The sequence below is a fragment of the Myotis brandtii genome, unplaced genomic scaffold, assembly GCF_000412655.1.
Source record: "Myotis brandtii unplaced genomic scaffold, ASM41265v1 scaffold248, whole genome shotgun sequence".
Taxonomy (NCBI): domain Eukaryota; kingdom Metazoa; phylum Chordata; class Mammalia; order Chiroptera; family Vespertilionidae; genus Myotis; species Myotis brandtii.
Genome location: NW_005359397.1, coordinates 87367 through 102999, shown reverse-complemented (window position 1 = coordinate 102999; position 15633 = coordinate 87367).

Below are 15633 nucleotides of genomic sequence, written 5' to 3'. Positions count from 1 at the left end.
TTCATAATTCTAGAATTTTGAGGTTAGAGAACTTTAAGATTTCCATAGGGAAGAGAAGCTGTCATAGCTGAATCATCTGGAGCAGAGACTTTGAACATAAAAGTTTACCCATCCATTCTAGGTTAGACATTCTTTACTCTGTGTGATGGGAGCTGTGAGGCATTTAAAGGTGGTGGTGGTGGGGGCGGGAATCAATTTACCTGTATTTAAAAACCACCTCTGGATCCACATCACAATACTGATTGCTTGACCTTCACTTTAGGGGAGACTTTTCATTGTTATTGGATGTTGACAGTGTTTATAAGTGTGAAATTAGACTTAAATTGTTTTAAACAGAAAACATGATTTCTCTAATGATAAATCATCTGATATTCTAAGTTATTTGAGAAGGATAATCTGTTTATAAGTAAGTTTTGTGAGAGAGTGTCAGCAACTACAATCTGTTTAAAATTTAAGAAGCCTCTGACAAAGTCTATTTATTCATTCAACCAATATCCACGAAGGGCCTGTAATGTCCCTGACTCTTGGGCCATGATACATGCAAAGTACTGTTCTGGCTACAGGAACCAAATACTACAAAAATAACTAAGGATAAATTGATGCAAGAGGAGTAAGGATGGTGAAACGCTCTGCCACAGGAAGACAAATATGAGTGGTTTTCTTCTTAGATATAAGACAGACCCTCATGTGGCTCCCAGATATCTCCCAAATGATGTTCAGTGACATTAGCCTCATATATGAAGGACTGCATGTTGCCTAGACCAGTATGGAATATACAAGTTTCCTTGATTTAATGTGCATAGTTATCACAATTGGGCAAGCCAAATCCTTTCTCTGAAAGTGACACCAAGAGACCATATTGCATTTGCTCAAGTGGGATATATTAATCTTGCCAATACACAAGGCAGATGTTTAGTCTAGGATTGAAAAAAGTAAGAAAAAAGAACTTGCTATTAGTGACAAACTTGTGTCAAATTGGCTGGAAGTGATGGAGAGCAGGCAGATGGCCATTCCCATGAGTAGGAAGCATGGAGAGATCTTTCAGGGGTCATCAGAATAAATGAATCTGAGGCTTAAGCTGTATAAGGAAATAAATGAGTAGTCAGCTGCAACCATGCCCCTTTTCTTTCAGAATAGAAGATGGATACTCAAAAGTCAGAAGAAAACCAGTGGCAAACTGCTCACAGAGTAACCTCTTGGGCTGCTGGCATGTTACTTCAGTATTCTGAATCCTAGCAAAGGTGGCTTTTAAGGAACCTGGAAATATGGTTTTATTTTCTCCAGCTAAGGGCTATCTTCAGTGTTCCCAAGTTTTGGATTTTTCTTTGAATGTGGAAGACCTCCTGGGGTTTTTCTCCTGAGGTCCACCAGGAGCTCAGCACTCCCTTCTTTCCAAGAAAAGGGACCAGGCTGACAACTCCTTAGCTTCTAGCAGTCCAGCCTATCAGACTGTAAGGCACATCTTTAATGAAGGCACAGAGTGCTCAAAAGAGAATTATGATGGACAAGAAGAACAAAGTTTGAGAATCTAGTTAGCTTAGACTTTTCCTCAGTCCTCTTCTAAGAATGCATTTCAAGGTTTAGCCTTTGGGAGAGTGGGTGAGCTTTATGTGCTCCCTTCACCCCTGACATGGCTATCCTTTCTTAATTTATAGACCAGCTCATATGAACCACCTCATCAGCTAGCCCCTGGGTCAGAAGAAAGTCCATCCTCCCCCTGACTCTCACCATCAAAAAAACTCCACACCTCCCACAGGATCATATATTTATCCACTGTCCTCCAAGAACAAAACAGTAGAATGCAGTGCTGTAAAGTGGGGTTTTGTAGTGAAACTACAATGTGTTGTGTTCAAGTTTCACTACTACTTGCTGGCTAGAAGCCTCAGTTTCCCCATTGGAGAGTGAAATAATACTATTTACCATATAAGGTTAAAGTGAGGCTTACAGGAGCCCATCAAGAGAAAGCAGACAGTACAGAGCCTGATTAGCCCTCACCAGATCATAGTTATTGTATTATTCAAAACAGTTCCCTGATATTCATTGCTGTCCAGTTAGATTCTAGGAGAAAAGGGGAGATAAATATGAAAATGACTCCTCAGATTTTAGTTCTCAAACAGATAGATGGACCTACTGTTCCTCTTACAGGATGACCTGTTAAGCAGTTGTGGCACTCAAACATCACTTTTCCTCTCAGTGATACTCTCCATGCAGTGTCATTAGCAAAATGAATTTTCTTCCTTAGCAGTCTCTGGCCTTACCTTGTGGGAACAATGAATATGAAGCCTAAGCCTCTGTGTCCTTTTGCTCTAGAAGAGGCCTGAATCAACATCAACAAACAATAACCCTAGGGCATAGATAGTGGGTGGTAGGGAACATATGTAATACTTTTAACAATAAAGATTTATTTAAAAAAAAGATTCAAACACAGCATCAGAATACCACTTCAACATTGCATGGTCTTTCCCTTCCTTCAAGGAAGGGCTCTGCCTCTCACTGACTCCTTTCTATTCATGCTTTCTTTAGGGTAAAGAAGTGAGGAGATGGCATTTACCCTGTGACTGGGTTTGCATTTCCTGCTTTGCCATATTTTAGCTGCTCACTCTCCATTCCATTTCCTAGTCCTGGAGTTTTTTTTTAATGGCCTTTACCTCATCAATCACCAATGAACGTATCCATCAAACTTGTACCCTTGTTTAATTTTCAGGTTATGCTTCTGTAATCTCCTACACAAGCCACTCTTTTTTTTTTTCCTTTACATGAGCAATTAGGCTTCTGAATTCCCCCAGGGATGATATTTACTTTCTCATCGACAGAGCCAACCTAGGTTTCTTGGACCTACACCAAGGATGTGGCTCGAGTTCCAATCTGGATCTTCCCTTCAGCTGAGCCTCTTTTCACCTTTAGAGAGATCCATGGTTGGAGCTGTGGGGTTGATAACATAGAACTGGATATGGAACATAAGGGGGGCTGATAGTGGCAAATTAGGCACAGAGTAACCCTAATGAGTTTTGCTGACTTCATTGTTGTGTCCGCCAGCTGAAGTCCTTTTTATATAAGCACCTAATAAACACAAATAATGACAATAATTTTTGAAAGTTCTGTGACACTGTCATTTATGAAAGGACATTACATCGTTCTGAGTAAAACTGAAATCTTTGCACTTGTATTTTTCAGGGTCAGGCTTTAATTCATCTGATGGATAAAGTCACAGTAGAATTCCATTATTTCTTCTTTCCTACCACTGTCACAGGACTCCTGATTATATTAATTAGACATTTAAAAAATCTACAAATTTATAAATTCTCTGTATGTGCAGTATATTTCACAGTTTATGGATTTCTTTCATTCACAATACCTTATTTGAGCCACAAAAAAATCCTTGTGTGAGGGTTTTAATGTCCCCATTTTTCAGGTGAAGGCAGTTTCAAATTGGTTTTTGTGATTTACCCAAGATCATTCAGAAATGGAACTGTGAGTTCATCCCTTGTTGCTGGTTATATATCTCCTACTTACAGTAGGTTTTTAACTAGGCATGTTGAAAATATAGTTTTTTAATTAAGAAGTGGAATCAATTAAAAGAATATTAATTAGTGAGATCAGTCTCTTCTTTCTCATATGTCAGTGCCACAGTTGTGTTTATTATTACACACCTATGAGGTTGTTGAATACTCTCATTAGTATCTCATCTAAGTACAATGATTTGTGAATATTAAACTTAAAAAAATATCCCCTTACTTGACTGTAAATCAATAGCAACGCTGTCTCACGCCTTCATTATTTCTCAAGTGTCTAAATTCTATCTCTTTATTTTTCTAGTTAGCAACCAATTTAAAAAGCATTTCAGCAACTCTGCCATTATAGAATTCTTGTTGTAATAAAATTAATAATTTAAATTTGTTGGCATCAAATGCTGGAAGTTCTCAGGGCACCTTAATGAAAACAGAAAATGATAACAATACTGCATCATGCCCTGATGACTACCCCAGAGCAAGATTGGGTAAACTTGCCAAATGACTGCAAAAGAATGATCCAAATTAAAATTAAAAACAACAATCACATAGGAAAGGCATTAGCTTTACCCTGAAAAGGAATGGATTTCAGGTCTCTAGCTACTGATGATCTATTCAAGGGAAGGAAAAATATCATGCAGGATTCTAAGATTTCTGCTATCAAAATGTTAGTCCTTTGCTGAACCTTGCAATATATCTAGTTTGGTCCCTTCAAATTTGTCACAAACTGATACACCGAGAAGTGTAATGACTTTCTTAAAGTCCCACAGCCAGTTAAACCAGAGCTTGCCCTGCATCCAAGCCACCTGATATCACACCTGGAAGTTTCCCACTGTTTTGCGCTACCCCTAGTCTGTTTGCAGCATATTGAGGATCCACTCATTTCAGACTGCTAGAAGTAACTGGCTTCAAGCCACTAATATGCAAAGTTAGAAGAGGGAAAAGTATGAAAGAATTGGGACAGGCCTGGGGTCAGGCAAACTTTAAGGTGAGTTTAAAAATTCAGTAATCAAGAGTAATATTCCAATGTAATATTTTTTGAAAATCAAAATTAATGCAAGTCCCTCTTTAACCTGAGACAAGTGCCTCTTTAACCTCTTTCATCTCACTTGCCTCACTCTCATATTGGTCCTGGGAATGGCTTCTCTCCCTTTATGGCCTGCAGTTAATTTGCCCAAATGCCAATGCTTTATTTTTGAGACGAATGCTTTACTCTTGAAATTCTACAGGGTAAGCCCCCTTTACTCTTTGTAAGTGTCAGAGATATGTGGAAGGGTAAGGCCGCTCACTGTGTGTGTGGGTTTTAAACTATGTCCAATATTTTTTACACTCTTCTCTTCCAAAGATGGACTCTATCTTCCTTCCTTGAGTGCGGACTGCACTTAGTGACTAGCTTCTAAAGAATAGGGTGTGGCAGAAGTGACCTCCTGTGATTTCTGAGCCAGGGCCATAGAAGGTATGGAGCTTCCTCTTTGCTCTCCTGGGTAACTTGCTCAGAAGAAAGCCAACTGCCTATTATGAGGACATTCAAGCAGATCATGCAGAGGTTCATATGGGTAGTAACTGCAGACTTCTGCTAACAGCATGTGAACGAGCCAATATGAAAGCAAATTCACCTAAAATCTATGTTACATTACTAGTTATTTTATTTTGGAGGAGAATTAAAATATCTGAATTTTGCCCAGGCAGTATTGCTCAATGGTTGAGTGTTGACCTATGAACCAGGAGGTCATGGTTTGATTCCCGGTCAGGGCATATGCCTGAGTTGTGGGCTCGTCTCCAGTAGCTGTTGTGCAGGAGGCAGCTGATCAATGATTATCTCTCATTATTGATGTCTCTAGCTCTCCCTCTCCCTTCCTCTCTGAAATAAATACAAATATATTATATATATGAATTTTACCCCTATTAATTAGTTTGTTTCAATTATTTTCCATTCTCTAGTTAAATAACAGTAGTAAATTGTCCTGACAAATGATACTTTATTTTTCAAGACTTTTTTTCTAAAGATTCCATATCCTTTATAAGATGAGCAGATTGCTATTTTAAAAGATGGTATAATTTACATACAGTGAAATGCATGAAGTTGTAGTGTACAGTTAGATGAGAGTTGAAAATTAAATAGATATGTGTAACCAACACAATGAAGATAATGAACATTTATATCATCCTAGAAAATTCCCTCCTGCCCCTTCTCAATCCACACTACAACTCTATACTGAAGCAAGTACTATTCAGATTTTTTTCAACATCAATTAGATGTACCTATTAATTTAATATAAATGAAAGAACATATAGTATGCACTCTTTTATGTTTTTCTTATTTGGTGCTCATGTTTTTGAGATTCATCTACATAATTGTATGTATTGATAGTTCATTTTTATACCCAATTAGTATTTTATTGAATGCTACATTATGTTTATGTACACATTTCTCCCTAGACAGGCATATGGGTTATTTGCCATTTGGTGATATGAATAAAAGTGTTGTGGACATGTTGACACAATTATTTGTATGGACAGATATTTCTTTTCACTTTGGTTTACATAACTAGGAGTAGAAGTGATGGGTCATATGGTCAATGTAAGTTGATCTTTATACAAAACTGCCAAACACTATGCCAAAGTAATTGTACCGTTATTTACTGCAACTGGCAATAAAAAGGGTTCCAGTTGCTCTGCATTACAGAAAACTTTGAAAGTTTTTTTAAGGTTTCAATTGGATTTTTTTTTTAATATGTACCAGCAGGTTGGAGAAACTAAGAGAAGGAGAAAAAACAGTTATGGCTTTTGAGGGGCTACTTGGTTGAGAAAATTATGTTTGTAATTAAAGCTACTGGAGAGGGAAAAATGTATAAAATAATTGGTGAATTCTAAAGGACATTATTATAAAGAAAACACTTACCCTATAGGAAAATCTCTGTATATGTCAATATATGGTGTTTTTTTTCTTGGAAACTCAAGAAGAATGACCATAAGTGAAATTTTCTATTGACTCAATTAGTCATATATTTTAATGCATTTTATAATTTGAAATATTGGGAGGATGAAGGGAAGACAGATGGTAGAGATTTGAAGAACATTGAGCTGTAAGATTCACTATGTTCTATGAAAAATTCCATGAAACAAGTAAATCAATCAAGTCCTCTAGCTACTTATATTATGTGTTCTATTTATATATACAGGAAATTAAGTTAAATGTATTTATTGTTCTCCTACTCTCTTCTTTATAGAATATGCAGTGTTTTCATAAAGAAAAGAGATAGCCTAGCCTTGGTTTTCATAATATCAATAGACACTTGACACCCGTTATTGCTTCTATTCTTTGAGTTACAATATCTTGCCTATGTTCATGCTTGGATAACTGTGATGGTGTGGTATAAAACAATGTGATACTTAGGAAATTCTTTATAATTGAAGGAAGTTCTCTTTAAAAAATAGAATTGGCTGTAGTTCTTATAATACTCAAAGAATACTTAGCTTTTTTGTAACTTAGAAAATTTAAGTTATCGGTCTCTAGATGATTTTCCTTATTTTATTTAAAAAAACAACACAAATAAAATAAAAAACCAATATGGTATTGAAAAATAATGAGCTGACTGTTTACAGAGAAACCAGCCTTATATGAATACTTTAATTATTGAGTACTGAAAGCTAAAGTTTAAAATACTACATCTATTTTTTATTTGCTCTTGCAATATATGACACTGCCTAATGTGTTAAAACAAGACAAGGCGGAAATTGAAAATAAATATAGAAAGTGACAGAGATTTTGCAGCCCTAAGAGATGACAAGAGGTCACCATTCATAAGATTTGTTGATCAAATAGAAGAAATGAGCAAAATCAATAATGGGAATGATGGAGATTAAAATAGATTAAGCTAATTGGGACATTCACTCGGTTTAACAAAATGTGTCAAGATAAAGAGGTGGGGAACAACTATATTCATCCTCGAAGTAGGTCTGTGAGAAATGTGTGGGATCACAGGGCTCGCCCTAATAAAGTGGGGCGAGCATGAGGCAAGCCTGGAAAGTGACTACCTCAGTATCCTTCGTCTCTACCTGATTCCCAGAGGCATAGAAACACAGCAAAGCTGGGCATGTGACAACTCCCAAAGCAGTTGTCTGGAAGTGGGAAATTAAAAATAAGTGGATGGAAAGGAGGGGTGAACACAAGCCGATTACCATCACATAATCATTGTATCACAGGTACAAGAGAAGACAGACCACATAGGCCTTTTGCAGTGACAGAGATGAAGAGGCAAAATTTTGAAACACAGAAGTTTAACCACCGAGCTTATTTATGGCCTTGTACATTCCAAGATACCACAGTTTTGGAAAGCAGCGCTATATTTTATGGGTGTCATTTTTGAACAGTCCACACACAGGAAAGCAAAATAAACTGAAGTGCATATTAGGAAGAAGAAATGCAAATAGTAACCCTGGGGTGTGGGGTTAATTTCAAGTGAATGTCTCCTCAAAGGAAAGTTCATGACCAGAGATCAAAAAGGAGTCCATCGAAAGTGACAGGAAATATCACTGAACCTACACAGAAATATATGTTATCCTTGGACCTTTCTCTCTCCCACACCCAGTAGGTGTCCTTTCTCTGAATTCAATTATTATACCTAATCAGCAAAACTAGTGTGGACAAAAGGGGCCACATGCTGACCTGACAAGCTCAGGAGAGGCCTGCATGGCAGACTTGCAAACTCAGAGACCTAAAGTAACCACAAAGGATGGTCTGAAATTAAACTTTAAAAGCAGTTATGGTGGGCAGTTACATCCTAGGCCAGTATCTTCACTGACAAGGTCAACCTTTACCTTAACTGAGCCTATCTGTCTTTTTGCATCTATGATAACATACCCTTTAAATGTCTGGGTAACTTGTAACTTCCCTTTTTCTGGAGCCCTTGGGGCACAACCAAATGTGCTGGGCCCCAGGACAGATACCACAAATTCCTTCATTATCATGTTAATTGATCCTGCACCCACCTAAGTATGTGTCCATCATTTTACTTTTTATCCAATTCTCCTGCTTTGCTTTATCCCACCTCCTTAATCTATCACCAATGAATTTCATGTAACCCACCTATGTCCCTCCTTTGATTGCAAATGTATAAATACAAATGTAAACCGCCATTCTCTGGAGCATTATCTCAATTCCTTGAGGTTCTGCTTCCTGGCATATGTCAACAGTTTGGCTCAAATTAAACTCACAAAAGTTCTTTACAGGTTTCAATGTTTTTTTGTTTGTTTGTTTGTTTTTTGTTTTTTTACATTAACACTAGTATGAACACACTCACAAAAGTTCTTTACAGGTTTCAATGTTTTTTTTTTGTTTTGTTTTGTTTTTACGTTAACACTAGTATGAACACTACCAAGAGAAAAAAAAAATCATGGGGTCCCTATGTGCTCCATGAAGGTTGATTAGTAAGTTGAGGACAGAAGTGTGTTTGTGCTGAGCACTTTAGTTGTTTAGAGAGCCCAGTTCATCCAAAGGCTTTTTTATTGAATTTATTGTGGTCAAAATAAATTGTTGATAATTATAGTACAGCTTGTAAATATCATAGAACTCAAACAATAAGCAGAGATTTGGATTTTAGACACAAATAGTAACCTTTGATGCAATCCTGGCTGGGCTAGTCATTTCAGTCCTCCGGATATTGTGTTTCTTGCCTACCAACCAGCCAGTTGGAATAGTAAAACTAAGATCCACTTAATTTTTATAAAACCCAGGTTTTTGTTATTTCCCAATTGTGTATATATGTGCAAGAGCCGACACCATCAGCTAATTTTCCTACTGATTAGCTTCTTCTACAACACTTTACCCATGTCATATACAAGGCTGACTGATGATATTCACCCACACATATATTTTTAAAAATACATGGAGGTCAGCTGCACACTGCTGGCCACTTTTCCTCTGGGGTCTTAAGTTACAGAGTCACTTTAGATGCCATTTGAGACAGTTGCTAAGAAATGAGGTGGCAGGCTTACCCAGCAGCTTCAGTTTTTACTTTGGGAATAGAAAGAGTCCTACCTCCCTTGCTAATACTCAGATGTTACCTGACTCCTGAAAAATCTGAAACCAGCCTATGGTTACCTCATAACCTCAAGGCATTAGCTGAATTGTCCTGGATCAGATATCTACACAATTATAAGGTGAGATTTCATTTAACATAGATATTTACATTAAACATACTCAGAATAGCTATTTTCACTGGAGCAATGATAGATCAACCAATGGCAATTTAATGAGAGTATCGTCTGTCCTTGTAAGGGATATTCCCTCTCTGCTGCAAAAGGTGGGACCCGAGCACACAGTATCAGGCTTGTCAGAGGAGATGTTCTGTCACTGATTAAAGAGCTGCATGTCCTCTTTAGTCACAAAAACATTTCATGGGGTAACCTTGTTTCTGTCTTAATGGATTCAGGCAATGTAATGAGAGCTACCAAAGTGGACATGAAGAAACCCTTTGAGAGACAGAACATGTCACTTCTCACTTACTCACTAATGGCAGTCCCTCCCGGGCTGAGCAAGCCCTTCTTGACAGAGCTGGGAGAGTCATTTAAAATGCACCTGCGTTCCTTCCTCCTTCAAAAGCAGCAGAAAGGCACCAAAGAGAGATTTTTTCTTTTGTTAGAAAGAGCAAATATAACCCACAGGTGTCTTAGTTTCATCAGAGCTGATAAGTGATGTGTTATCAAAGAGAAAAATAATACTCCCTTAAATAATGTACAATGCATGCTCTACCTTTTTTCAAAGTATATTTCAATCTCTAGGTTCCCCCAAACCCAGGGCTTAGGGGATTTATATGATATCTTTTTTAATAATATATTTTTATTGATTGCAGAGAGGGAGAGAGAGGGACAGAGGAAGAGAGAGGGAAAGAGAAACAGAAACCTCAGTGATGAGAGAGGGGCATGTTGTACCCTGGCCAGGAATGGAACTGTGACCTCCTGGTTCATAGGTCAACACTCAACCACTGAGCCACACTGGCCAGGCTATGATATCTTGATATCTGTAAGATACACACTAAATAAGTGGCTGAATTAGGAACAGGACTAGCGGTCTCCAACTCTCTTTATCTCTCATTGGTGTGTGTGTTTGTGTGTAAATGACAATTTAATACCTGCCATGACCAAGCTGATGATGCATGCAAGACAAATAATTTGACTGTTCAGGGAAAGTCAGAAAAAGAAGGACTGAGTTGAGAGTGCAGTTTTATTCTATGTCTTTTGCCAATTTGAAGAAGCAACTAATTCATAAACTATATGGTAAGCACATTTAACTGTTATAGGATTTTTCTCATGCTTAATGAAAACAGAGATCATAACCGGGAAACCAACTGTAAAATTAAAAGAACTAGATGTTGCTAATAAAGACCATCATTTTAGGAAAATAAATTTGTTTCTTGAAAGCTGTTCTTGAATGTATGCTTGAGGTGCCCACAAGAAAACTAATTCAACCGAGAAACAAATTGATCTTGCTTCACTAGTTTATATGAACAGAACAAAAGTACACACCAACAAGTTATATCACTTAATAATTTCTTGATGCCTAAAATGAATCAATGACAAGATCACCTTGAATTACTATATTTTGAAATCATGTGTATAAAGTAGCCTAGAACTGCAGTTCATGCACCAAATTATGTTTCATTAAGAACATCTTCAGAGATAGCAGAATAAAGGCAATCATGATTTGTGTAGAACTGTTATCCATCATATTTGGGAATTTTGTGTCTTGAGAGGTTTTATTTTTGTTAATACATTGGTAACAATGTGGAGATGAAATAATAATGCACAACTTGATATTGCATTTGGTGTCTGGAAATGTGTCATTTTATTCTTGAAGGCATTTTATTGGATCTTAAAGAGGTAAAAAGAACCCACCTTTGCAAAACCAATTCTCTCAAGACTCTAATTCTTCCTGATTATGGTTTCAAAAGTTGCATGCAACTTTTTTTTTATTAAAATAGTGGGATATGGGAAGTTGCAAGTAGTATTCTCCATTTTCCCAATTTGCAAAAGCTAGAATTCAATGGATTTCTGTTGCTTAATTTGGGGCCATCATAGGAAACAATGAAGTAAAGCTTGAAAACCTTCCTGTTAAAGATTCCTTTCATATCCTTTCTCTTCTGTGCTCCAGGAGAGCAGAGCACATCTTATTTGACTATGGACATGTGGAAATGGTTCCTAAAAGAGGATGTTAATTTCAAATGCTGAATGGAGTGGAGGGAGGGGCATAGACTATTTCTTAGCATTTTAACCAATATATATATATATATATACCATAATAAATGAGAAGTATGTGTTCTATGCTAACTGATGAAAGCATTTCAAGCAGTATCATTTCAGACTCCACTTTTGGGAAATCACAATGTTTTGGAGTTTACATTTCAATGTTCTAATAGCAAAAGGTATAATGAACAAATCAATAATAAAAGTTTAATCTAAGAAGACTGTTTAAATATCAGGGAGTGACAATTTAGAAGCTCTCTCTAAGGTAACTATTTATTAATCAGAAAAGCAATGACAACTCTTAAATTTTCATTAAAGTATCATCAAAATGAGTTATTTTAAATAAATGACATGCTATTTTGAATACTTCTAGTTGTTTTTCCTTTAAGAAATATATTTTGAATTCATATTCATTACAAATTCAAATTTTACAAATTCAAACTAGAATTTATGTGTTTGCTTGATTACATTTCTTTAGAGTTAAACTGCATTTTCTAATTATGTTTAATAAATCCCACTAAAGATGGCTTGTTTTATTTCATAATTTTTAAAAATATTAAAGCCATAAATCCACTATAAATATAAATTGTAGAAATCAGAGTAGACCCTAAAGGTCATTTGTCAAGAGGTTTTTGACTATTTTACTATACAGTGACAATTGTGGCCTTTACATTCTAGAGATCCCTTATTTAAATAGCCTACATAGTCCATGTTTAGTGTGAAGAATTATCTACCTAAGTTACAAATATTCAGACTCATATCATCTTGTATAATTAATATCAATGTATTAAGAAAAATGATAGTATGTAATATATTTATTAGTTTGTGCAGTCTCATTGCAGTATTTATTTCTTCTGAAATACTGAAAATAACTAATGGATTTCCAATCATTTTATAGAGTCTGAATGCAAAACTACTCATCTTCTGCAAATTCATTTCAAATTCAAAAATCCAAGATTAAATAGGGTTAGGAAAATACTGAATTTAAGTAATATATTCTATAGACAAAGTTGTAAATGGCTTTCCTGACACAACATTGTTATTGATATGGGTATAAAGATCCTCTTACCTCCCTAGGGCTTCTTGAAACCTTTTCCTGCACAGCATTCCCTCAGCAAAGATTAATGAGCCTAATGAGGGTGACTCTGGTTCAAGTTTAATTTTGAGACCTCAGTTGTGTCTTGCTTGGTAGGAAAAAATAAATAAATTTGTTTCTTGGAAGCAATACTTGAATGTATGCTTGAGGTGCCCACAAGAAAACTGATTCAACCGAGAAACAAATTGATCTTGCTTCACTGGTTTATATGAACAGAGCAAAATACACACCAACAAGTTATATCACTTATATCACAAGGATAGGTGGTGGTTTTGAACAAGTCAGATCTAGACTTTTGGGGCTTTTATTTCTTTGCCACCTAGAGACTGAATATACGAACAGGCAATCACCAAACCATATATAAAAAATAAAACTCTGACTCACAACCTTAGCAACCAGCCCAGGAAACCAATCTATATCTACTATAGCCAGCCCAAGAAACCAGCCTGCTATCTCTCTGTAATTCACACTTATAAGAAGTCAGACCACTAACTCTAGTTACAATCCAAGAAACCAAAAATAAATAAATAAATAACCCCCCCATCACAATTGACCCAGAGTGGCTAGGACTTAATAACTGACAGCCGCCGAAACCGGTTTGGCTCAGTGGATAGAGCATCGGCCTGCGGACTGAAAGGTCCCAGGTTCGATTCCGGTCAAGGGCATGTACCTGGGTTGCGGGCACATCCCCAGTGGGAGATGTGCAGGAGGCAGCTGATCGATGTTTCTCTCTCATCGATGTTTCTAACTCTCTATCTCTCTCCCTTCCTCTCTGTAAAAAATCAATAAAATATATTTAAAAAAAAAAATAAAAAAAAAAAAATAACTGACAGCCATAAATTTTGTCCCCATTTTCAGTTGAGGGTCAACCAGAACAAGCAGATATGCCCCCCCCCCCCAATTACGTGGGAAGACCCACTTCTAGTTAGCCCACCTGCAGCTTCTCCATGCTGACAGCCTCCAATCAGAGACTATCTGAAACCTTCCATTTTTTATTCTGTAAAGTTTCCCCATTCATCTGCCTGCCTTTGAGTCTTCGCCAAGCTCAAGTGGTGGTGGCTGACTACCGTGTTATAGCAAGCTCTAAATAAATAGATTTTGCTTTTTCTTATTTAGTTGGTCTTCATTTGTTTCCACACCTTTGATTCACAATGCAGTTAGATCCAGATTAGGATTAGGTGCAATAAAGAAAATACATGCTTTAGACATGAAAGCAATTATTTCTTTCTGGTTAAGATTAAGGAAGGCTTTATAAAAGTGTTTACATCTGAACTCAGCTAAATTAATAGATTGGGCTGGAAGCCAAATAACTTTTTTATTTTATTTATTTATTTTTGGTGTTGTAGTTATTACTCTTGCTTTTCTATTGTTGTCTATTAATGATATTTAATATCTTGTTTTTCTGGAATCTTAAGTGATCAGAATTTTAATTGATCCAATCCTAAACTGGTTTCTGATTTTAGAATGAGTCTCACATTTAGCTAAACATTTTTGCATATCTTTCATCAGTTCTTTTGAAGTGGTTCTTGTGTTGAATGTCCTTTTGTTGGGGAGGGAATGATTGAGTGGTGAATATTCCTAATGAAACTAGTTTTTTAAATACCCATGGGTTCTCATGAAATGAGGACTATTTTAGGCTTTTATTTTCTTTGTCCCACTGCATTGCCCATCTGTCAAGGTTCATCTAAGCCAAGAGCTCATCCTACAGCGATGAATTTGAAAAAGCTGGTCCAATAAAACTGACCTGGAGAATCAAACATTGAAACCTTTATAAAGATCAATCTATTAGCGTATAGTCATATATACATAATCATTAAGTGACTTTTTTGGTGGTGAGCAGCAAGAATTTGTATTCATTGAAGAAGAGTGCAAGCACAATCTTGAGAGATTCTGGTGTTAGCTCAGAGACATAAAGCACCGTGAATAACACCAGATTCACCTTTACAACAAGAAAAAGGCTAGATAAACAACAAATTAATGAATTCTATCAAAACCTTCAGAGTGCTGAGGGTTTTAGGGAAAACAACTCACATAAAATAGGGAGAGAAATGGGCACCTGAAAGAAGCAGAAACAGTTGAGTATGTTTCCCTGGGTTAGATTCCACTTAACAACATATATATCTGTAAATCCTTTTAAATAGAAATTTTGAAATAATAGCTGAAAGGAGAGTGTGTGCAATTGTGAGAGTGTAGAGCCCCTGAACACCACAGACATAGGGGTTCACACATTCTTGCAGGGTTTTCTCCTCCCAGAACACTACTGGGTATATAGATGAAAGGTTTGAGAAAATCCTGAGAAAACTCCTTCATGATACCTGCAGTCATGATGCTGTTGCTAAAACTTTGCCAAGACACATCTCACCTATCTCCCCTAAGGGATAAAATTATTCATCTGGAGGAGGAATAGCATCAAAACCTGAAGCCAGAGGGCACTGGTGGAACCTGATAGCAGTTGGGGAAAAGGAAGGGAGGCTAGACATGAAAGTTCGTCTCCTCTACCTTCTCTAAGGAACAAAAGTTTTAATATGCATGGGAGAGGGTATCAAAATGTGCAGCCTATGAGCACTGGTGAGGCCAATGGAAGTGAGGGGAAGTGAATGAAAGCAACAACTAAAACTATGTACCTTATATCCAGGCTCATTTCTCTATTGTTGCTAAGAAACAAAGCCTTAACCTTCAGGGGGCAGATTATCTACATCTATATCCTAAGGGCTTATGAAATCCCATAGCAGCTATAGTTGGGGGAATGGAGGCAACCAGTGAAAAGTCCCATATTGCAACAAA